General features: G+C 41.1%; 1 long non-coding RNA gene across 1 annotated transcript; it reads right to left on the bottom strand.

The window, feature by feature from the left end:
- Positions 1-7: 7 nt before the first annotated feature.
- Positions 8-3,379, bottom strand: LOC126407445 (uncharacterized). The gene is made up of 3 exons (XR_007571785.1): positions 3,072-3,379; positions 2,658-2,751; positions 8-2,561 (listed from the first exon to the last, which is right to left on the bottom strand). It is a non-coding gene; the product is annotated as an uncharacterized LOC126407445 (long non-coding RNA).
- Positions 3,380-25,942: the final 22,563 nt, after the last annotated feature.

Here is a 25,942-nt window from a genome sequence, read left to right on the forward strand (position 1 = left end):
ACCTGAGTGGTTGAAGGTTCAGTCAGACTCTGGACAAGCAGGTAGAGGGGACTCCTTTGTGGGTTCAGCTCCTGGCAGCATAAGGCTTTATAGGAAAGTGAGAGTGGGTCAATTGTTTTAATGTGGTTCCAGAAATTTAGGGCTCGTTTTTTAATATTTAACAGTAGAGGATATTGGCCTAATTCAGCTCTGCATGCAGAGTTTGGAGTTCTTCTCTGCACCTGGAGGAGACTTCTGCAGAACTCTGCATGCAGGATTTCAATTGGATGTTTGTCCCATTTTGTCCAGTCTTGCTGAGTTTGTGCACTCCACACCTCGCTGCCATACAATGCAATGGGTTCGATGATTGAGTTGAATATTTTGAGCCATGTTTTTATTGGTAGTTCAGTGTTTATTGATCTCTTGATGGCATAGTAAGCCCTTTTTGCTTTGTTTTTTAGATCATTCACAGCCATGTTAAAATTCCCTGTGTTTGAAATGTTTAGTCCTAAATATGTATAATGGTTTGTTTGTTCAATTAAGTTTTTTTTCCAATTTTGAAACAGTTATTGTTTCTCTGTAATCTGCAACTTTTTTGAAAAATAAGCACTTTGGTTTTGGGTTGGTTAACTGTCAGGGCCCAGGTTTGGCAGTATTTTTCCAGTTCTGATAAGTGTTGCTGTAGCCCCTCTTTTGTTGGAGACAACAGGACCAGGTCATCAGCATAGAGGAGACACTTTATTACAGTCTCTTGTAATTTCAGTCCAGGTCCAGGAGACTTTTCTATTTGTTTTGCCAGTTCATTGATATATATGTTAAATAGGGTGGGGCTGAGGTACAGCCCTGCCTTACTCCACGTCTCTGGAAGAAAGATTCTGTTTTCTTGGTTCCAATCTTAATTGAGCATTTTCCATTAGTATACATTGATTTTATCAGGTCGTATACTTTTCCTCCAATACCACTTTCAATTAATTTAAAGAAAAGGCCTTTGTGCCAGATTGAGTCAAAGACTTTTTGAAAATCCACGAAACAAGCATAAATTTTCTCATTATTTTTGTGCACATAATTATCAATTAAAGTGTGCAGTGTGAAAACATGGTCTGTGGTTCTGAATTTAGGGAGGAATCCAATTTGGCTTTTACTTAATGGCTGATGTTCTGTAATGAAGTCTATGGTTCGTGAATTTAGTATACTACATAAAACCTTTCCCAGACATGAATTTATGCAGATCCCACGGTAATTCTGAGGGTCTGTCTTGTCTCCACTTTTAAATATGGGGGTTATCAGTCCTTCACTCCACGACTCAGGAAAATAGCCAACTCTGAGTACTAAATTGAAGAGTTTCAAAATGGCTGATCTGAATTTGGAGTCTGTGTGTTGAAGCATCTCATTTAGAATGCCATCAGGTCCACAGGCTTTTTTACACTTTAGGGTTTTCAGTTTATGGTCTAATTCTTTTTCAGTAATTTCATAGTCTAATGGGTTTTGGTAGTCTTTGATTATTGTTTCTAATTGGCTTAATTTTTCTTCTATTTGGTCTTGTTCAGGTGTGTTACTTGTTTCTTGGTATAATTCTTTAAAGTGCTTTATCCAGATATCTCCATCTTGAATGGCTAGATTATTATTATTTTTATTATAGTTTAAGGTCCTCCAGTGGTCCCAGAAACTGTTTGAGTTTATTGATTCTTCAATTAAGTTCACCTGGTTTTCAAGGTGGTGTTTTCTTTTAGTTCTCAATGTTTGTTTATATTGTTTGAGCAGGTCACTATAGTGTATACGTAGCTCCTGATTTTCTGGATTTTCTCTCTCTCTCTCTCTCCCCCCGTTAAAGGGTAAAGCCCTGTGAGGCAAATTGTGATTTGTGATATTGGGCTTTATTAAAAAAAAAAACTGAAAATTGAAATTGAATTATACTCATTGACACTTTTCCCTGCCCTGGCTCAGACTTTTTTTTTTAAGAGAAATGTGCACAGTCCTCATTCATACATTAATATCTCTGTGTCCACTGGATTAAAATGGAGGCTCTGCCTTTTACTGACCTGCTGCCATGGTGAATCATCGTATTGGAGCGCCATTGATGAGGGCTTTTTTAATTCAACATGCACGAGCTTCACTCAGAGTAACCATACTCAGAGTTGATTAAACTGACTCTGATCAGCTGTTTTCCATCTCACGGCTCATCAGCTTTGTTGGGAATTTGTTAAACCTGCTTTCTGAAACAGCCTCCTGTCATGACATCAGGGACCATGTTTGAAATAAGAGTTTACTCTTTGTTCTGTGTTATCTCTGTGTCCTCTATATCCATGAAATCAGTCAATCAATCAATCAGTGAGTGAACAATCAGAATGTTCTGAATGACTGCAGTAAACCTAATTTTTACCATTCATCAGCATTCTCCAATCTTAAATGATCTAACTCAGACAGCATCCTTGTATCATTAGTTTGATCAGGCAGCACAATATGAAGTGAATAAAGTTAAGCTATACTGATCAAACAGAGAGGGGAGGACAGAGGTCTTGAGAGTTTGTTGCCATTTGATATTTAAGCCAAGAGCCTGGAAGCTACCTCAGTCCTCAGCAGCCCTGCAAACAGAAACAGGGGAGGTTAGAGAGGGTGGAGAGACACAGGACAAAAGCTGAAACAATAAATTTGAGACTTAAGGGATTGTGGGGGCTTACCTAATGGTGGTTGGATGATCTGTGAGTCAGATAGTGTCAAAGGGGATTTGCCATAAAGTACAGTATATAAGCAGCACCTGGCTTCAGTGAAAGGCTGAGGGGATAATCATTCACAGCAGAATCAACTTTGTCAATGAAAATCCTGTGAATTCTTAAAACTCTGAATTACGAAAATGTAAAAAGGAGGTGGCTGTAATTAAGTAACTATAACTGTATAATAATCACAAACCACCAATAAGGTAACTTGAATTCTTACAAGGGTGAGCAGTACTTAATAAACCACAATTACAGAGGCTGCAACAATAAACATTTATTGTGCAAAGACATGCATATAGGCTAAAACTGATGGTAGAAAAGGTCTTAAAAAGGGCAAGATAAAACAGTCTTAAAATTAATCAGTCCAAGAGGGCTTACTGTCGTGCTCCAAGTCCTTGCTTTAGCGCCCTCTATCCAGTCGACATCGGTCAGGCCCACACCACCAAGGGTCCCTCTTTTCTACTCCTAGAACCAAGAAAAATAGCCAGCAGTCTGCACTTCATAGACAGGGTTATGTCAATTGCGAGCAGCTTCACCAACAGACAGTGAACTGGTTATGAAGAACTCACAGCTTTGGGCAGAAGCTCCTGCTTCTGCCAGTTGTGTTCAAAGGCCTCCAGTACACTGCTGGTTTCAGTTGTCTGGCCTGCTCTCACCCCTCACCAAGGCCTCCTCTGCTTGCAAGGTGTGTGGGTCCTGTCAGCAACAATGAGTCCAACCTGCCGCTCTGTCTATATAGGTGGAGGGGAAACCCTCCCCTGAGTCAACATTGGCCAGTGTGGCCAGCCTGCAGCATTTGATTGGCTGATGCAGCTGTCAGTCCATGTCTGCAATCACTGCCTCCATTGTGTTCAGCTGTGTCCAGTTAACTCAAGCATGCATGCAAATATATTCAAACCAAGAAAATGCTGCACTCAAAACAACAATAACTAAAGACAGCAACTAAACAGAAACATGCAAATAAAATGCTGAACATACATGTAGATAAACAAAATACTCAAACACAGCAAACGATGATTTCAACTGAAGACAGCAACAAAACACAGCATAGTACTCGGTACTCAGCATGACACCCCCCCACAGTTTACCATTCGCAGTCCCTGCCAATGACTACTGCCTTTAGCGGGCAGGCGGTTGACCTAAATTTGCACGGGCTGATCGCAGTGGCAAATCCTGCGGGCCGGCTGGCTCAGCCGGTTCCCTGAAGCCTGGTGGGAAGTATAAGATAGGGGTTGGGGCTCTAAGCTCTGTATCCTGAATGGGATCTTCTTTGTGTTGGGGTCAAGACATTAGGCTTCAACCGGAGGCACCAAAAATGTTGGGAACATAAATTCGGGCTTCACACGGAGGCACCAAATATGTTGGGATTTAATTGGCTATCGGAAATAATTAATAATTATTATTAATAATTAATAATTTAATTAAATAATGTGACTTAATTAACATTAAATCACCTCGTGGGGCACCATTCCCATAAAGGGAAAAATGATAGCCAGTTAAAGATATCAGTCTCATAAAATACGCTTATTATTAATTTGGAGTTTGATTAATAATTAAATTAATGACAACAACCAAAATTAACGGTAATACCTGAAGGATTTCGGAGTTCTTGACGCAGCAGAGGTTGACTATTCATTCACTCTTGTGCAACATTAAACAGACAGCTGGTATGATTCCAAAGAATTATATTTATTCACAAACTAGCAAAGCAAACCAAAACACACAAATTCTAACTAACTATATACAAACTTGGTGTGTATATGGGTGTTGTGTGTGTGTGAGAGAAAAAGAAGAGAAAGAAAGACAAAGGCGGGTGTGGTGATCAAGGAGCTGTTTGGCCTACAAAACAAAATGGCTGACAACAGAGAACTACCAAAATGGCCGAATCAAGGCTTGCTTCAGGGGGAGGTGTTTGTCTGACTGTGTGGTCAGGACAAAGACAAAGGAAAAGAAGCGGAAACTTTGAGATGCCTGTTTGGGTGTAGCTCTGTTGAAAGCCTTTTTGTTAATGAGTCTATGTGAATATGATTTGTGTTACAAATGGTCTGGATTAGTGCAGAGATTGTTTAGTTGTGTGCAAAAATCTGTTTGTGAACAGTATTAGCAAAGTAAACACTTAGCTTTGACGAAGCCAACTAATCAATGACCTAACTGCAATCTATCACAACAATAACTCAGTAAACAGTATCAAATCACATACAACAAGTTAAACAGTCTTGCTTAGCCTGTAAAGCTGTGATAAGCTATGCCCAGTTGTTACGTTACCGATCCTTGAATGGATGAGAGAAAGAGTCACTTGGTGGTGTGCTGCTTTAATAGCCAGCAGAAGAAGGCTGGGAAGATGGTTCCAGGTGCAGTCTTTGTTGGGTCCTTTGTTCCAAAGGTGAAACTCCGAGGAAGCTGGTCGCTCAGGGTTTAGCAGAGTTAGATGCTGGGTGCTAACTCACTTAGTTCCTTGTTGCTGGAAAGCTAGTTGCAAACCTTGTGTTTGCAAGAGAGTCTGTGATGAATTGCCCTCCCTTTAGTGGTTGGGGCAAGGAGCAAAGGTCTGGGCCTCTGCTGTTCCAGGCCCAGCCGGAGAGAGGTGTGAGATGTTGAAGCTCCAGAGCAAGAAAGAGATCTGTGGAAGGGAGCACAGATCTACAGATGCCTGTGACATCAGAGTCACATGTCACTGTAAAGGTCTTGTCCAATCAAGTTTTGGGACTTGAGTCTCACTGAGGTGTGAGGTCAGATCTCCTGTGGAGATGGGTGTCACATAGCTCTCTTTGTTTGAAGAACAAAGAGCATGCAGAGGAAAAAGCCTTTAAATCAGTGATGATTTTATCAAATGATAAATCCTCTGTGGTCCTGTGAATCCCAACATTTGGGTGCCTCATCCATAGGGCCAACACAAGTTTTAAGGGTGTTCCTGTGAAGGGTCTTTTCCCTACCTCCCCTCTCTGGCCTAGCCCTATAAACCAGCCCTGTATCCCCCACCGTTCCAACCACCACAGGAGGTTCTGGATCCCACCAACTGTGCAGCTTCCCATGACCTTCTCGATTCCTACCTCGCACCCATACTCGATCTCCTGGCAGAAGTAAGGGAGCATGGGCCTTTTGATCATAGTGCTCCTTCTCTCTACTGGCTGTAACCCCCATTTTCCTATGGGCCAAATCATAAGCAAAATTGAGCCTTTTCTGGTGCTCACTGACCCAAGTTGCTACATTCTGGCCAAGCTCAGTGGGGGCAACCTCTAAACTAACCTCTACTGGGAGCCTAAGGTGACGGCCAAACATCAGATATGCAGGGGCAAAACCTGTTGCACTGTGTATGGTGTTGTTGTAGGCTTGAAAAGCCTGGGGAGGTACTCTGGCCATTTACTCTGTTTATCTACCTCAAGGGTACATAGCATGTTAAGCAGTGTCTGATTGAACCGCTCAATCCTGCCATTACCAGCCAGATGATAGGGAGTAGTTCTGCTCTTAGAAACACTGTATATGGCACACAGTTATTTCATTAAGTCCGACTCAAAGTTTGGACCTTGATCTGAGTGGAACCATGAGGGGCAGCCAAAAGTCTGGATGATGTTTGTCCAAATTGCTTTGACAGTTGTTTTTGCAGTCTGATCACGGGTGGGCACGGCCCAAGCATACCGTGTGAACATATCCGTCATGACAAGGATATTCTGGTAACTATCACTAGGTTGGCTCAGGGAAAGGAAGTCTTGGGCAACAACCTCCAGGGGATAAGACACAGAAATGGGTTGTAAAGGGGCCCTAGGTTCTGTCCTATCCTTTTGTAAGCTACAGCAAACACACCCAAAGTTGAACCCCCGTACCTCCTCCTCCATATTGGGCCATAAGAAGAAACGTCTCATGGTTGACAGTGTCCTTTCCACGCCAGCGTGTGCAGCAGCCTTGTGGTATTTATCCCAGACAGTCTTGCACCTGGAAGTTGGACAGACGACCTGGGGTCAACAACCTTGCGGCACAACACACCATTTTTAAGGCAAAGTCGCTTACAGTGGTGCAATAGCTGCTGTGTCTTTGTAGACAGAGCCTTACTCTCCAACTTCCCTGGCCAATATCCCATCTCCACATACCTCTTGACAGGTTGGATGTCCCCATCACTGTCATGCAAAGCCCCCCAGTCCTCATTCCCACACTCCAGCACATCGTCATGGGACACAGATGCAGCCGCATCAACCCTGCTGACAGCAGCAGGTGGGCTCTGAGCTCCTGTAGAGGGTACAGCGGTTACAGGGAACCTGGACAAAGCATCTGCATTTGTGTTGTCTTTACCTGTCTGATACTTCACCTCAAAGTCAAAGGAGGCTAGCTGCGCAACCCACCTCTGTTCAGGGGCACCCAACTTGGCTGACTGTAGATGGGCGACAGGATTGTTATCTGTATAGACAACAAACTTGATTATGTAAGATAGTCTTTAAATTTTTCTGTGATTGCCCACTTCAACCCCAAAAGTTCCAACTTGAAGGAACTATAATTAGCATCGTTCTGTTCAGTGGGATGCAGGGCACGCCTAGCATAGGCTACAACGCGTTCATGTCCATCCTGTTTTTGAGCCAACCCAGCCCCTAACCTATGGTTGCTAGCATCAGTATAAACAATGAGTGGCAAAGTGAAATCTGCATATGCTAATACTGGTGCCTTGGTTAGTACACTTTTTAGAGGATCAAGGGAAGATTGGCACTCCTCTGTCCATTCCACTTTACATCCACTGGATCGTTTGTCATTGGAGATGCCGGTTAGTAATGCATTCATAGGACGGGCAATTTTGGCAAAGTTTGGGACAAAGCGTCTGTAACACCCAGCCAAAACAAGGAACGCTTTTACTTTTCTGACAGTGGAAGGTATGGGCCAGTCAACCACAGCAGAAATCTTTGGTGAGTCTGGACGAACTCCATGCTTATCTACTATATGACCAAGGAACTTGACCTGTCGTTGTAGTAAGTTGCACTTGATGGGTCTTAATTTCAGTCCATGTTTATACAATCTGGCAAAGACTTCCTCTAGGTGTTGAAGGTGTGTTGCAAAATCTGGAGAGTACACTATGATGTCATCTAAATATACAAGCAAAGACTCCGCAATTTGGCTGCAAAGACACTGTTGCATTAAGCGTTGGAAGGTGGCAGGGGCATTGCAAAGACCAAAAGGCATCCACTGAAACTCAAACAAACCCAGTGGTGTGGTAAAGGCAGTTTTCTCTTGGTCCTCAGAATCCATCACTCCTTTTTCAAGCATGTCAGACAGAAGTGCCCTCACTTCCTTATACATCATTGGTGGTAATGGTCTGAAATGCTCTCTAATAGAGTTAGCTTCACCAGTGGGTAACTTATGTTTTACAGTACATGTTCTCCCAGAGTCTTCCTCATGGGTGGCAAACACCTTCTCCCATTTCCTGAGAAGTTCCTTTAGCTTGTTGTGCTCCTCTTCTATTAAATCTGGTCTGCTTGTTGAGTTGACAAGGTCAAAAAGGCCAGATTGCTCACCTTCCATTGCATTGACACAGACTTCAACCAGTCCTACTTCAACTGCACCATCAGCCTCCAAGGTCAAGCTCACATCTGTAGCTCCCAACACATCTATCTCCTCCACACAAAACAGCTTGCCCAACTTCTGGTAGTGATCTAGGGACACACTGAATGGATTCAAATTACAAATTCGTACAGGAACTCTGCCATTTTTAATCAACTGTTGCCAACTCCTCAGTAAGAAAAGTAGCTATTGGCTGTCCTAAAAGTCGCTAAATGACGTCATCGCCTAATATGCATAATTGTCCATATGCATGTAATTGTAATGGCTGCTGTAGGAGAGAGGAATAACTTCGTGGGAGTAATGGCTGCTGTAGGAGAGAGGAATAACTTCGTGGGAGAGACAAAAACTGAGTAAAAAAACACCCTGAATATGTTTAGAACTACAAATTAACCTTCTTTCAGTGATTTATATTAGACAAAGAAAATTTTACATTTACATCCCGCCCTGACTGTAAACCAGGTCGGGATCAGCCAGTGGTGGTTCCGCGCATGCGCGATTCACTTGCAGTCTGGACATGGAGGGGTTAACATCTCCTGCTCTGACTGCTGCTGGGAGGGAGGACTGGGCCGTCTGTGAGTGCTTTGGGGCGAGAGAGGAGCCCACGGCAGCATCCGCTGCTCGTTGAGAAGAATAAGAATGATACGTGCTCTCACAACAGAGTCTCCAGAAGTCTTCAGTAACATCAGAAATAGTCACTAGATTTGTCGCTAGTAGCTTTTTTGAAAAAGAGTCGCTAGAGGGGTCTGAAAAGTCGCTAAATATAGCGACAAAGTCGCTAATTTGGTAACACTGTTTTAATCACAGCCAATGTTTTTGCAATACTCACAATACTTGGCTCCTGGTGTCCCTCTACCAGTGTAAGATAGTCCTTATCACGGGGACCTGCTCGGGCGTGGCCCCACAACACCACTTTACTTCTGGCTGGCACCTGGATCCCTGTGCGTCTCACTGGCCAGATATAACCCAAGAATCCATCCGCAGGGGTGGCAGCAATCTTTTGGCACACAGCAAATTCATCCTTCCAGGCTTGTTGTGACTTTGGATTCTGGCAGGAAAATGACACTGGGCCTCCAGGCCCTTGAAAAACAGCATCCCAGCAAGGACGGTTAACATTCATTCCTGAGTGGGCTGACTGGTCTGGGAGGGGCCTGTGGACCATGATTTGAGCTCTTTAACCAGGTCATGTTTCCAATCAGTGAGTTGGCCTTTCATTTTTTCCATAATTTCTCTCTTGAGTTCTTGCTTCCAGTCAGTCTGCGAACGAAATTGAGAACAGTTAGACCCCCCCACTGCTGCACACATAACTTCTGGCCATTTTGTACCATGTTGTTCCCCCTCCAACAGCAAAGCCTCTTGTTGTAACTGGACAAAGGTTACATCGGTGGTACGACGGGCAAACCTCTCTAGGGGTTGGAGTAGAGGCCCTTCCTCAAGGCCCAACAGAAACTGGTCCCGGAGGTGAGAGTCGGTGAGGGCCTCATCTGGGTCATGTTGTCTTAGCTTACAATGCAGTTCTTTTAGCCACAACAAATTTGCCCGCACTGGCTCGTCTGGTCTTTGAACACACCCAAAAAATTGTGCCCTCCAAACTGACAATGGGACCTTCTCTACATAAAGTGCATCTAATACAGTAAAAATTTTAGCAGCCCTATCACGATCCCCCTGATCTAAAACTTCAACTTCAACTTCAACTTCAAACTTCAACAGCAGCAACAGCATTTAAAGTAATATTGCTCATTTTTTTGCCAGCTGCAACATCAATGATGAACACATTAATGCATTAGTAATTTTAAACCAATAACATAATATATGTTATCCTGAAATGAGCCATTCTGCGTAGTGAGCAGGGTTGGGAGGGTTACTTTAAAAATGTATACTGATTAGGGCTGTCAAACCATACATTTTTTTAATAATCAAAATATTTCAAGATTATCACAATTAATCACATTCTTTTTTAAATCACATGTTTAGAATTACATTATTTTGCATTTCAAACCAGATTTGAAGTCTATATTAACAATGTGAAGAAATTTGTTCCAAAATGCTTGTGTTTTATCCTGGCTTCATATGAGCAGCCACTGGGCCAGTTAATGCAATGTAAAATGTCATAGGTTTATGCAAAGAATTTTAGCATGTTGTAACTGTGTGGAAAACATGTCTAGTATAAGACAATTCATGTGCTGATGAACCTTGTAAGTTATAATGGAGCCAAATATTATAACATTAGCTTTGTTAAATGTTGCTTTTGTTCCTGGCCTTATATGAGATGAAAACTCTGCTAGCTGCTAGGCTAATTTATACAATGTGTACGCTTTTCTGACCCCACAGCACTGACAGCCTCACACACACTCTCCCACTCACTACTCTTGCGTTTAGTATTGATGCCGGAGGACAGCGTGCCAAATTGTACATTTTTGCGCACCTCCACTTCAGTGAGTAGCGTCTCCAATTCGCCTTTTGTGAAGTTTTTCTTTTTTCCTGTCTTACTCATTCTTTTGTTTTAGTTTTTTGATCGTGCAGAGAGGGGAATCAGGTGCAGGACTATTTAAATATGATTTGCATATTTAAATGGGGGCGTGGACAGGGAGGGGTTGGGTACTCCAACATGTGCGCTCAATTCCACGTTGATTGGGATGTATAAAGGAAATGTGCTTGGATTAATGCGTACACACAGATTCATACATCTGGATGTTTTTGTGTGTACGACGTTTTCTGGATTTAAGCGTATGTCACGTTTCAGTGGGAAATCCACGCAAGTCTTTGTACATGACGCCTATGGTGTTTTAATATCTCAGTCTGAGCCTGATATCTTTATTTACTGTGGTGAAAGAAATGGTTGTGATGCAGAGGTAACAATCAATAATTATAACTTATTTAAAATTGATAGGGTGGGTAGAGGTGGTGTGGCTGTCTGATAAATCCTGATTCCCAGTTGCAGTTTTAAAGAGTGTTTTACTTCCCAAGTTATTTGATTTTATTGCCCTGAGAGCTGATCTTGGTCTCAATAACACCTTCATAATTGTAGGTGTCCATAAACAGCCATCAGCCCCAGCTGAGGCCTTGGTTAACCTGGCTGAACTGCTGTCACCTTTTTTATACTCTGAGATAGTCATCTTGGGTGATGAAGTTCACAGATATTTGTAACGGTATGAATCTGACACAATTAATTTCTGAACCCACACAATCAAATTTACATGATACCTCAAAATCCAGCCTATTTGATATTAGTCTCTGTAATAAACACGATAAATACATTTTCAGTGGTGTATTTGATCCTGGCATAAGTGACCATTGTCTTATTGCCTGCATCAGAGATGTGAGCATCAAGAAATTATCCTCCCATATCATAACTAGAAAATAATCTGAAAAAACTGTTGCTATCTAATGTTTTTCATTCAGTTGTTGATAAACATGCTCCTTTTAAGAAATATAGGGTAAAGGCTAGGTCAAGTCCATTATTTACTTCAGACTTAGCTGTTCTTTTTAATTCTAGAAATGAAGCTTGGGCTCAAGCAAGGCGGTCTAAAAACCCCTCCCATTGGCTTGTGTTAAAAAAAACGCTGTACTGAAAGGCTAAGTCAGACTGTCCGTAAGGACATCTGCTCTGCCTTTAACAGTCATTTTGCTGCATCTAGACACCTTTTTGAAACCCCTATAAGTCAGTGGAATCATACTCTTGAACATCAGGATAACCTGTTTAATGCCTCCTCACCAAGCTTCAGTTTGTCCTCTTTTAGTCTTTGGGAAGTTACTAATGCTCCTCTTACAATTAATAATATGCAATCAACTGGTGTTGAAGTTTTCTTAAACTTTCAGCGTCACTAATTGCAGAATGTATAGCTCATATATTCCATCTCAACTGGAATAATCCCCACAGCCTGGAAAACAGCCTATGTCCTTCCCTTACTTATAGGAGGTGATAAAACCGATATAAATAACTTTCACCCTAAAGTCCCTGGTAAATAATCAACTTAGATCCTATTTCTCTTTGTTTTCAGTACTCACTCACTATCAGTCTGGTTTTAGGCCTCTGCACAGTACCACATATGCAACCTCCCTGGTTCTAAATTACATTACACTAGCATTGGATAGCAAAATGTCTTGTGCTGCTCTGTGTATAAACTTGTCTAAAGCATTTAAGACAGTTGACCACTTGTTCCTTTTAAAGAAACTGTCCCGTATTGGTTTTGATTCTGTCAGCTACCTGTGGTTTGGAAACTGCTTCTCCAATAGACTGCAATGTGTAAAGATGGGTGATGTTCATTCAGATTTTTAAATATTACCAAACATGTCCCACAGGGCTAAGTGTTAGGGCCAATATTGTTTTCAATTTACAAAAATGATATTGATAGGTTGGCTGGCCACATTTGGCTGTGAGGCGGGAACAGCATTGGTATTTGTTCATTTATAAAACTTTGATGCAGATGCTTACACCCTACATTTCTGTCAGGATCCTAGTGTGTTTCCATTGTTTTCCCTCCCCTTTTGTTTTTGTCTTGTCTTCCTGTCTTGTGGGTGTGTGTGTATCTGTCTGGAGCTGGGCAGAGTTGGAGTCACCACTCACCTGCACACCTGCCAGCCATCAGTAATCAAGCCACCTGCCAGCCATCAGCAATCAAGCCATCTCCACTTCACTCTGTATGAAAGCCTGGTCCAGTTCACATCTCCGCTAGATTGTCTGCTTACCTGCGTGGTAGTGTGCTTTGGCTCATGATTCTTTGTCTTTTGAACTTTAGTTTTTGGTCATCCGTTAGCTCTCCGGATTTTCTTAGATTGTTCCTGTCTTGCTGCACTCAGCTTCACCCAGCCTCATACCACCACGGCAATACCCACCAGGATTCTTCGGGACATTCTCTGGACCCCTCAGACTCCGCAACCCCCAGCCCGCTCCAGCTCCACCCTTCTGTATTTACAATAAAAGACTTTCTTCATAGCCCTGCGATGGTCTGGCGACCTGTCCAGGGTGTATACTGCCTCTCGCCCAATGTCAGCTGGGATAGGCTCCAGCCCCGCTGCGACCCTCAAGAGGATAAGCGGTCAGAAAATGGATCAATAGATAGACATTCTTCATCTACCAGCAGCTTTTCTGAGTCTTATGTCTGCACTGTGGGTCCAGGTTTGACACTCCCTTTATGACAATTTCATCTTCTCTTAACTCTGTCCTCACATAATCATGGGACTCATTCACAGAATGGGTTATAGCTTCACACTCCCTTAACCAAAACAGAACTAGGAAGAATGTCATTCTCTTAGAGTGCACCTATGGAATACTCTACAAAAGACCTTAAACTTATACACTCTGCCACCATTATGGCTGTTTACGTGCCTTATTTCTGATCTTGTTTTAATTGAGTGTACATGCTTTTAACTATACATCTACACCTTAGCATGTTTATCACCCTGTATTTCTACTTTTAAAGTCCATTTATTGTTATTGTTGTTTTTAATTATTTGTTGTTTTGATTTGTTTTAATTGATATGCATGATTGTTCTTGTTTGCTTATCAATCGTTTTAATGTCTTTGTTCATGCTAGGCATCATTGAAAATGAGGGTCTCCCTCAATTGATTTACCGAGTCTTAAATAAAGGAATTAATGAAAGAATGAAAGTACTTTGGTGATATTTTAAGTCCATTTGACACAGGGTGCATATTAGGGATGCGCAGAGACGTCATTATCTGTATCTGTATTTGTATCTGTTCAACCATCAAAATTATCTGTATCTGTATCTGTATCTGTATCTGTATTCGGATAAAAAAAACGGAAGTGGGTGTGGCTTATACCGGAAGTTGTGTCACATTATATTTTCTAACTTTATTTTCATTAGCAATGCAATTTCAAATTGAATTAATATTGGCATATGATAAGTTCTGAAATGTATTTCCATATCATACTCCATACTATCATAATAATAATAATAATGTGTTTTACATTGGGAATAGTTTATATAAGAATACACACATAAGCCAGCCCAGCACACAAATACAGGGCTACATTGGGCCTATTGTTCTACTATTAGACACAAAGGATGTCTTTAGTCCACTGGCTTTTGTAGTTGGGTCGCCTGGCATGCTTTTTTAGATTTTAAAAATCTAATTCATAGTGAAGGGTCATGCATTTTCCACCAGTCACTTCGAAAAGCTCAAGGAAAAATATTTGTATTTTCCACCAGTCACTTCGAAAAGCTCAAGGAAAAATATTTGTGGCCACAGGGGGGATCAAAATAAAATAAATAAATAAAATAAAAATCAACCAGCCACCCTCCTCCTCTGATAAGTTAAGAACAGTCCCTTCAGTGCGGTGAGGTTTGTGGACTGTTACCTGCCACAAAGAGGAAACGTTTCTCCTCTGACACGTCACATACCTGTGTGCCGCCACGGCTCGGCTGTTCAGGTACTTCTGGGCAGTCATGACATCAACGAAGAGGAAATTATTGGACCTGGAGCCTGGCGTAGTGGCCATAGTAGTGGCCATAGTGCTCCACCGTATTCCTGTCTGTGACCCTCGTTCAACGAACAACAGGCAGGATTCGCCTTTCGTTTCTGCTGCTGGTTGAAATCTGTACTCGCACAGCGTGCACCTGAATGATTTCTTTTGCACGCACAAAACCTATTTTAGTTGCAAATGCGAGTAAAATGCTTGCACCGTAACGGTCGCTGTGGATAACAGTAATAGTTAGGCTGACTTAGGCCTAGTCTGCCGGAGGACCCCCTATAATACACCAGGCATCTCTCTCTCTCTCCCTCTCTCTCTCTCTCCCTCTCTCTCTCTCATACGGATTACTGTTAATTTATTATGCTGATCTGTTCTGTACGACATCTATTGCACGTCTGNGCCTACACAGGATTAAGGAACTTGCTGCTTTGATGACTGTTCAACTTTAGGCTATCTGGCAGACAACGGGTGAGTGAAAATGTGTCTTACCGTCTCACTGTAAGCAGGCATAGCCAGTGTTTGATTTGTTTGATTAGTGCGGCATTTCTCAACCACATGACCAAAAAAAAAAAGTGCCTGACGCGCATGTTTTTTCCCATCCGAATAATAACTGGTATATTTGTATAGAAAATATATCTGTTTCAAAGGCATTATTCCTGCCTATACGAATAACGTATTTGTATTCGGGCACACCCCTAGTGCATATTACTTTGGACTTGTCAACTTAACCTACTAGGAGTTGTTTAAAGTGAAAGGAGCCATTCAGAAGTGCAGTGGTGCCATTATTTTCCATCACAGCTTGACTACAAGTAAGGGTGCATTAAAGGGACAACAAAGCATTATGCGATTGACATGAATTAAAAAAAAAAAAAAAAGGTGTTATGTTTGAACCTTAATCGCATCAGGATTAACTTCAGGACTCTCTTTGCTGGATTGTTCTTTGACTCTCCATCAGGGCTGGACTGGGACAAAAAAATGGCTCTGGCATTTTTGGCCATGGCGGCCCATGATTGGTGAAATGCCATACGCACACACAACGCTGTTACCAAAAGTAAAATAAATCTCAGTAGTACCCTACGTGCCCTGGAAGAGAGTACCAAGGTTAGAAAATCAATGTGCTCATTGGGCTCGAAAGAGTCAATGACGCTCAAATGCGTGAAAAGCAGGACAGGTGGACACCCTTATCGGGCCGGCAGTGGCTACTCTGTTCTCCTCAATTTGTACCTGGGCCATATCTTTCTGTCCCTCCTCCTCCTCCTCCTCCTCTGAATGATCTCCACCAGCAGCCACCTCTTCTCCTGAACTACTCTCTTGCAGGTCCACATTTATGTTTGGTGCAACGGGATGTACTGCACTTGGTGCGGACGGACCCGCTGTACCAGATCTTACAGCAAATATGTCAGATATTTTCGCGCATTTGGCTGCATCTGCCTGGAGATTCTTGTGCCTTTTCTCCCGTAGCTTCTCCGCACCTCCCTTGTGCTTCAGTGTACGTTAGTAGGCTACGCACTCCACCACTATGCACAAGGCCAACAACCAGCTACTTGAACTCAGGAAATGAGTGGGGAGGGGGCGGGCCAAGGAGGAAGGGCTGAGAGATTTCATTGGGCCAGCCCAATGTCAGTGTAGAAAAATAACCAATGGGCCGTTTCCCGTGCTTTAAAGGCTGGCGCGGACGTAGAAAATATCTACATAACTACGTTAAGTAAATTACGATTGTGCCGGCCCAAAATATGCCAACGGCCCACCAGGCATTGCCCGGTATGCCCTATGGCCTATCCAGCCCTGCTCTCCATCATTCACTGCCGGACTGACTCCTTGTTGCCGACCCTGCCTGTCTGACTCTCCTGCTTCGCCTGTCTCCCAATAAATTCCTCAGCCTTCTGTCCTCAACCACGAGCTCTGCTTCTGCATTTCTGGTGTTTGCTCGCCTGTTCCCCTTAGCTGAGTGAAGTTTTTTCCTGACTCCTCTACAACATGAGCTTAGGTGCTCAGCTGCCTGTGTTCTCCTGAGCTATGGAGAGATTTGCTGTGAGGCTGTATACACCAACCTTGCATGTGCACTACGGAGATTACTCACCTTCATCGGTGGTTCCTTGACTCCTCTGCTCGCACAACGGTGTCTTCTGCCTGCTCCCTACCAGTACCGCTGCACACAGTCGAACTGTTTGGTGTGTGTGTGTCCAGCTGACACCAAATACTCTCCTGCTCTCTGCTTCAACGTGGGTTGCCGAAGCTTCTGAACTGTTAGGTTCTAACCACACCCATTACATCAACATGACATCACTAGGGTCAGTTTAGTCGGACTTGAAAATGATCAAAAGAACACATTTTACAATTTGTTTGTCACAGGCTGAGTAGCACTCTCTGCAACTAGTAAAATGTCCGTTATGTTTGTGTAAAGATGGTGGTGTCAGGAATAGAAAACATAATTAGATTTTTTTCCTGTGCCCTCCTGTTGGTGTCCTTTAGCATAAAACATGAGCATGCTGCCTGCAGTTTTAATGTCTTCCCCTGACAGGATGTCCAAGTGACTTCAGGAACATTTGCAGCTGCCAAAGCATCAGGGCGTGTAGTGCAGTTCTCACTACTGCTAAAACAAGACATGCACAATTACTGACCTGTTTTTCATCAGGATAAAACAGGATGAGTGTCACTGAATGACAAAGCTTTAGTGCATGCTGGTTGGTTCAGCATCAACTTGATGTGCAGTGGACAGTTCCATGTAATGTGCAGGGGTGGGGGGATTTGTAAATGTCAGACTGTGCAGCATGATGGCTGGAAATGCTACTTTTAAGTGGTGGGAGGTAGAAGTTCAACATCATCCAGGAAGGGTGCACTTATTCTATAACTCGAAACTCCTTACTATCAGAGGCATCCATCTGGCTGGGAGTCAAACTGAAGCTTCTTGTTTATTTTTGAATCCACCACCCAGTGTGTCAGTAAGCTGAGAACAGCATTTTGCAGCTGTTAATGTGGAGTACTGACCTGAGAAGCACGGTGAAGTGCTTTTTACATTCTTTTTTGATGGTTTGTCAAGTGCAAACACCCTTTGAGGAGGTTGTGATACAAACACAAACAGGCACAGATGCAGCCGGCATGATAATGAATTCCCCTTACATGCATTTGGATGAATTATAGAAAGTAGCCATAAAGCAGCCTCTTGTCCTATGAGCCAATTAACCACGTTAATTCATGCTCCTGCCATGGTGAGTTGGTGGTCGGCAGTGTGTGAGTGAGACAGGTTTATCTCAGACTAAAGACAGAAGAAAAAAAGCAAAATCCCTCCATCCCATATTCTTTGACTTACAACAATGTTGCAGTGGCTGAAATAACAATGAACATCAATACTGCAGCAGAGATGACGTGCTATAAATCAGAGGCTGGATTAAATGTCTCTCCCAAACCATGACTCTCGCAGACATTTTTTTCCCTGCCAGGTTTAGATGTAGGAATGTCTTTTTAATACAATGACTGCTGTCATTCTTTGAAATCTACTTTACTAAAACAATGCTGGTTATATCAGGACAGGATCTTAGAGACACCAGTTTGTCATGTCATAATACACACTCAGTTAAATGTATATTTACTTATTTGACTAAAATGATTGAATGGATAAACTGAATGCATCATTTCTGGGGGGAATAAACTAAATATCGCTATATGTGGACAGTATTTTGATGTACATCACATGACACAAATATCTATTTTCGTCTTACTGGAGAAAAAATTTGAATTATTGACACTTTCTTGGGATTTTGGAAAACTCCCAATTTCCTTGATATATTAACAGAGTTGAAGTGATCTGTCTCCCTAAATTGTTAAACCTCTGTCAAAACTTACAGATATACCTGTTCTTGTGAACACAATGTGTTAAAAACGCTTTGAGGTAATTTCTTCAAATTTTGCAAAAACATCCACTTGGACGCAACGATGACCTGATTAAATTTTGGTGGTCACAGGTCAGATGTTACTGTGACCTTGCATCCATACATCTCATTCTTGTGAACAGGATATCTCATGAACATCTTAAGGAAATTTCTTCAAATCTGACACAAATGTCCACTTGGACTGAACTCCACCAGAGTTGTCCCTTGTCTCTGATTCTGTTTGTGATATTCATAGACAGGATCTCAAAACGCAGCCAGCAGAGAGGAAGGGGTCCAATTTGCTGACCTCAGAATTGCTTCTCTGCTCTTTGCAGATGATGTGGTTCTGTTGGCTTCATCATACCATGACCTCTAGCATGCACTGGGGTAGTTTGCAGCCCAGTGTAAAGCAGTCGGGATTAGAGTCAGCACCTCCCAGCCTGAAGCCATGGTTCAGGCTGAACCATGGGAGAGAAGTGCTGCCCCAACTGAAGTATCTCCAGGTGTTCACAAGTGAAGGTAGAATGCAAGGTCAATTCAATCAATCAATTTTATTTATAAAGCCCAATATCACAAATCACAATTTGCCTCACAGGGCTTTACAGCATACAACATCCCTCTGTCCTTTGGACCCTCACAGCGGATAAGGAAAAACTCCCTAAAAAAAACCCTTTTTTGGATGGATAGGCAATATAGCATGGCATCTGCAGTGATGCCAGCGCTGAGCCAGACTGTCATGGTGAAGAGTGAGCTGAGCCAGAAGGCAAAGCTTTTCATTTACTGGTCTATCTACGTCCCAACTCTCACCTATGGTCATGAGCTCTGAGTAGTGATAGAAAGAATGAGATTACGTCTGGAGTACTTTGCTCAGCCTGCTGTCAGTAAGTAAGTAAGTAAGTAAACTTTTATTTATATAGCACCCTTCATAGTACGCGTACACAGAGTGCTTAACAATGCAAACAATAAGACCACAGTTCAGTAGGTCACAATAAACGTGCAACTGAAAATTCTAGAAAAAACATACACACAGGCATATGGCAATGGAAGGTCAGTGCATGTAGAAGCATAAAATACATAAATAGATAAAAATAACAATAGAACATGATCACATGGCTCTGCAAAGCCAGAGGAAATGAGGTAGACAAGCTGAGAGACAACAGAAGTAAAACAATGGATACGGCCTAACACTCAAAAGCTAGTCTGTACAGGTGAGTCTTTAACTGACCCTTGAAACTATTTACTGACAGGGCAGATCTCAGACCCAGGGGGAGTGCATTCCAAAGCCTAGGGGCCACTGCCCCAAAGGACTGTCCCATGACCCAGCCTGGGATAAGAGATTGAAAATGGATGGATGGAATTTGGTGGTTGAAGGTCAAAGTTCAAGGTCAGGGTAACCTCATAAAGCATGTGTTTGGATATAACTCAAGAATTTTTATGCTAATTATGACAAAACTTCATACAAATGTTGAATAGGATAAAATGATGAACATTTAATATTCAAAAGGACAAAGGTCAACTTCAATGTGACATCAGAATGTTCTGCATAAAACACTTCTCTGGCCATTGTTCAATGTCATATCTCAGGAACAGAGGGGGAGAGAGATTTGGTCAGATACTTAATTGGTGACACTCATCTTGGGTGTCCACTTTAAAACTGTACTGATTGTATAGATCTTCTGTGCTGTCAGACTGAAGATGTGTGTGAAGCATCCATGTTTTCACAGACATGGATTTTAACTGTACTGTAAATTGACTGCACAGAGGCATACAATTGCAGGGTGGTAATTCTACTTTCTGTATAAATGATAATGAATTAAGCGGAGAATGTACAAAATATCAGAGGTACCAGGTGGATCAACAGACCACCCTCTCTTTAAACAACTCATCTGGACTCTTTGGTCTCCACCTCACTGAGAGACAACTTAGTCTATGAATGAATAATGCATCTGTGGTAATCTGTGGAGTGTCCTCCAGCTATTGGCTGATGGAAGTCCTCATCAGAGAGATGAATGATACATCTCTGACCCCAGGGGAGCTGCAGACATTAAAGAGGACTAAAGGATAACTGGGATTGGATGATAGGATGGGCAGATGAGGAAGGATGGAGAGACGGAACTATTTAACTACTTTCGTATTAGAAAGCAGTGCTGGTGATTAACAGTAATGAGACAAGAGAGAAAGAACAGAGAGCATATTATCTCTGTCAGGTGTCTAAATGATTTAATTTAGCCACACATTTTTTATTTTAGATGTAGTGTGCAACATGATTTAGCATTTTATCAGCTCCTAGCATCAGTATGTGTGAAGTGCAACTGTGTGTGTGTGTGTGTGTGTGTGTGTGTGTGTGTGTGTGCTTGTTTGTGTTTGGCTGTCAGTAACCTGTGTCTGTGCATGTTGATGTAATGCTAATAGACAGGAACAGAGAAATAGGGGCATTGTGGAGTTTGTCTCTCTACTCTATGAAGATTATGAGATTAAAGAGACTTTGAGCCAATCCACTACCCAAGTGTTCTCACTCTTCTGCCTGCTTCAGCTTATCACACATAACTGATCCTTCGCTAAAGGAGGCTGTGTGGTCAACTTTGGATGCTGACTGTTGTGTGTATTTAGTACAGTGTATGTGGTTACTCCTTTATACAAGGGTTTGTACAGTATGTAATCATAACTATGTGGGCATGTTATGTCAACACAAATGAGGGATGACACAACTTTAGCAAACCATTCTATACTATGTGACTCAATGTTATGATACTCTACAATACCGATAAGATGTAATATTATATAACACAATATGATTCAATACTACACTATCTGATACTATACAATATTATATGATAAAAGATATAATGTGGTGCAATATGATACAGTAGTATAGTATTGTATAATACTATACAATAAAATACAGTACTTTGCAATATCATATGATAAGATGTGGTACAGTATGATACATTACTTTGTTATGTGCTGGTAACAAAATGGTGATCAGAAAGATTAATTATTATTAAAAATAATTAATTTAATTGAATAATATGATCTAATTTACATTAAATCAAGTCATGGGGTGAAGTTGCATGCAAGCCTCTAAGTGTGCCTCAAATCTCATACTTCCATTAGTACACTTTAATGTAGAACACTATGTACACTACATTCTTCTTGCATGATGCACTAATTTCAATGAGGTAGTGTTGTCTCAAATAGAGCACTTACACGAAGTGATGACGGCTTTTTTTTATTTTATTCTTCGTTGTCTTCTTGGCAAATTGCAAACAGTCAGTGGAGAATTATCGGCAACATTTCACCGCTATCATGAACCAAACTTTAGCCACAATGTCAGTGCTGATTAAAACGTGCTCCCATGGCTAGAAGTGCGTTAGCTAGCAAGCTAACGTTAGCATTCACTTTACTGTTTGTAGTACCAAATTGTTACAGATCCAATAAACATTACTGACAGCTTCTATTCAACATCATATGTACATAGTACAAAAATCATTATAATCAACTATGGGGTGCCATTTGTTAAGTGGCTCACAGCAACATTTTGCCACATTTAGCTTCAAACAACGTTTAAAAAAGTGGTGTGAATTTTCACTTTTTACCACATTTAGAGCAATATTTGACATATGTTAAAAATAATGTCACAGTTAAATATAAATATTAAATATGAAACCTACATGTTGAATCTGAATCTAAATGTTAGATCTAAATCTAAATCTAAATGTTAAATACAAATGTTAAATCTAAATCTAAATTTTGAATCTAAATCTAAATCTAAATGTTAATCTTTTGGGTCCTTGGCCTTTTTGGGGGTATTTTTTACTGCCTTTACTTTTAAGCTCATATCACATTATAAAGGCTACATACACATGCTATATCTTGTTTTTTTCAGGACAATCTGGGCTAACCAGATTTGCAATCATTTCATGTCCTTCTTTGTGTCTGTATTTTATATAAATTTTTATATCAATGAAAAAAACAATCTGTGTTACTAAATTCTTACATTTTTACATGTATCTCACCATAGCAAGTTGGAAGTAGAAATATTCTGCCATATATGAAGAGGGGAGAATCTCTGGAATCTGGCAATATAAGAACCATGATGGTGGGACATTCTGTCACTTCACAGTTGTCCAAAACATGTGGTTTGTGCCAGGCGGACATAATTGCTAGTATTTTTTCATTATTGCAAGAAATTCCATTGACTCATTCACAAGTCAAAAATGTGTTTTATTTGAAAGAAACATTCAATATTTACATCTAAGATAATAGAAAAATAGTATTAATATTATTCCTCACTATATGAAGTGAATGATAACAAGATCTGTAATGGATTGTAAAGAAATTTGTCAGGTTTTTATTTTGTAGACAATTGATTTGTATTTATAGCGTGATGGGATGACAGCACAATAATGTGTTTGGTGTCATCGGAAAGCTCTGGTCCTGCGCTTTCATGTGATATGCGTGGCATTTCTGTGAAACCCCGCATTCGCGAGTAATCCATCCAAGAGTAATGTGTGTGCAAAGCTGTATGAAAGCTTTGTTATACATAATTTTAGTGTAACTTTATAGTTTTTTTCCCTTGTTAAAACATTGGACTACCGACAAGTGCTTGGTCTTGTCGGAAAGCTGTGGCTCCGCTTTTTCACGTGATATGACGCTATGGCGAAGGGTTGCGGAGAAAATCAATAGAGAAGAACAGATGTGAATTTGGACACACTTTGCGTCGTTCGGGCCCATATGGTTAAATCAAAATGTGCTTGGTGAAACTAAATATTTAACTAATATGCATATGCACACTGCCGGTAGCCGAAAGTACCAAATTAAAAGTCCGGGTGGTCAGACTGGGTTTATGGCATCAAATAACGAATCAAAACCAAACTAATCTGAGAAAATGAACACTTGAGCATTCATCAGCAAGAACTACCTAAAATGACAGAAACCATGTTTGGGGGAAATTCTATTTGACATGTACATGACATGTAATATTTAGTTTCACCAAGCACATTTAGATTTAACATTTAACATTTATATTTAAAATTCAACATTTATATTTAACATTTAACATTTAGTACACCAATAGTACACTGCATTTTTCCATACTATTGCGATTTGAGACACACTGTCTGTCTGTGTAAAGCATTAGCTTACAACATTAACTTAGCTTTGGCAAAGCCAACTAATAACCTGACTACAAAGAGACCACAACAGTGACTCATAAAATAGCATCAAATCAATACATTGACCGAACTAACAGTATTGCTTAGCCTGTACAATTAATGTTGTGTCCACTTGTCAAGTTACCAGTCCATGAATTGAAAGGCAGACTTGAAGCTGCTTTGGCATACTGCTTTGTTAGCAGGTGGTCGTCTGTGGTTAATTTGCCGAGGTTTGAAGATTCAATTCCAATGTAGACTTTGCTGTGCTGTATTGTGATTGTGCAGATCAGAGGAAACCGGTTGCTCTTTGTCCTTACAATTTTAGCAGTTTGGTGCTAACTCAGCTTTGCTGCTCCATATTGCTTGTCAAGTTACCTGGCAAACCTTTTGTCTGCTGCAAGAGCTAAGTTGTCTCATCTCTTCTACGATTTAGAAGAGTTCTGTGTGGCCGGTTTCAAGCAGTCCACATGTGCTGAGAGTTAAGGTGCAGCTTCAGCTGGGAGCCAAGGTGAGAAAAAGTGGGGGAAGGGTGGAGCAGCTCCATCTGCAGGATGACCCATCTCTGCGGAGGTTCCCTGTAGAAAGAGACAGAGTAATGGTAGAAGCTTAGCTTGTATTTGGCTTGGTGACATCACAGGGTCACGTGCCACAGGGACCAACAGTCACTGAAGAATGGCTCTCACACATAGGTGTGAAAAACAGAGGACTTTGGGAAACTGAGTTAATTTGGCTACTCTTTGTCTGAAGTTTAGGCCTAAGCAGTCATGTTGTGTGGGCTGAGGTGACAGGAAATGCCTTTACATGTCCAATTTTACAGTTGCACAAATGAACATGACATCTGTTGAGTCCAGTGATCCCAACATATGCAATATAATAAAGTATGATATAATACAATATTATACAATACACCATACTATGAAATGATGCAGTACGATACAATGCAATACAATACCAGCAACAGAATTGTGGTCATCTGTTTGTGACCCAACTTCAAACTTGGAAGCTGTAAGTTTAGCTATTTTCACGATGTTTTACAGTGTATTTTGCATGTTTGTGTGTTGAAGCTAACGTTAACATGTTGCGCAGCCAATTGTAGGTTAGCTTTATTCATTTAAAGCCAGTTACATAATGAAAGAAGTTGGTTGGATTTGACTAGCTGTTTTATTTTTCACATGCTTCTTGTGAAATGTCGTACTGCAGTCCTAGCTCAGCTGACTTTGTTGTTAGCTCAGTAGGCTTTGTTGCTCCTTGAAGGCCTGTTGTTGTCCGTGAACTCCACTGGTCAGCTGGTCCATATGTCTGTTGCTGCTGTAACGTTATTGTGAGTAACTTTATAGATCGCCACAAAGTCTCTCTAGGCTGCTTTTTGCACCTTAAGCTGAATTTACAAGCTTTTGGTTTGTCACAAAACAAGTTGCACTCAAAGTCAAAAGTTCCTCTGTAATAAGTTTCCTTTTCTATAACTGATAAAACTGATTTTTTATCATGTTCTACACTCTTTGTAGCTATTTCCATAATTACACATGTAAGCTGATGTTGTAGTTAACTAGGGCCTCTTGTCCTCCTGTTATACTGTAATCACCTTGATATTATTACATGACAGTGTAATCTAACAGTGAATCTGCCATGTTTAACAGGTCATTTGAGGCACCAGATGCTCTGTCCTGAGGCTCCTGTTTGATGAGCTGTTCCTGCACTCAACAGACTACTAAACCATCAGATAAGAAGCAGCACCAGGAAAGTCTCAGTATCAACCCTGTACTCTGATGGATGAGATGATCTGAACAGTTTACACACTTTGTCCGTCATGTGTGACCAATTTATGTTTCCATTTCATTGACTAAGAATAAAGTGCTTTATTTTAAACATGGGTTTTTGTCATTTTTAAATTTTGAAGTAATGATCCTATGGTTCTAGAGAAATATTACATGTTTTTTTTCACAAAGACTTGATTACATTGTTTAAGAGGTAAAAATGAAAAACGTACTTGATATCATGCACATGGTCTATTTAACATCCAGACTATGAAGCAATGCCACGGCTTTTGACTCTTTTTATCTTGTGTTGGTGTTTACTAAAGGCAAGTTGATTATTGATTAGTAATTACTAATTATTAATTAATTGTAATTAATTGAGAAAATAAATTATTATTGTAAATTAATAATTCTGAGGCACCACCCTGGGATCAGGGATCAATGACCAACTTGTATTTAGTCAAAAAGGGGAATCCTCATCTCAGTTTGCTAATATATGTA

This window comes from Epinephelus moara, chromosome 20 (assembly GCF_006386435.1).
Source record: "Epinephelus moara isolate mb chromosome 20, YSFRI_EMoa_1.0, whole genome shotgun sequence".
Classification (NCBI taxonomy): domain Eukaryota; kingdom Metazoa; phylum Chordata; class Actinopteri; order Perciformes; family Serranidae; genus Epinephelus; species Epinephelus moara.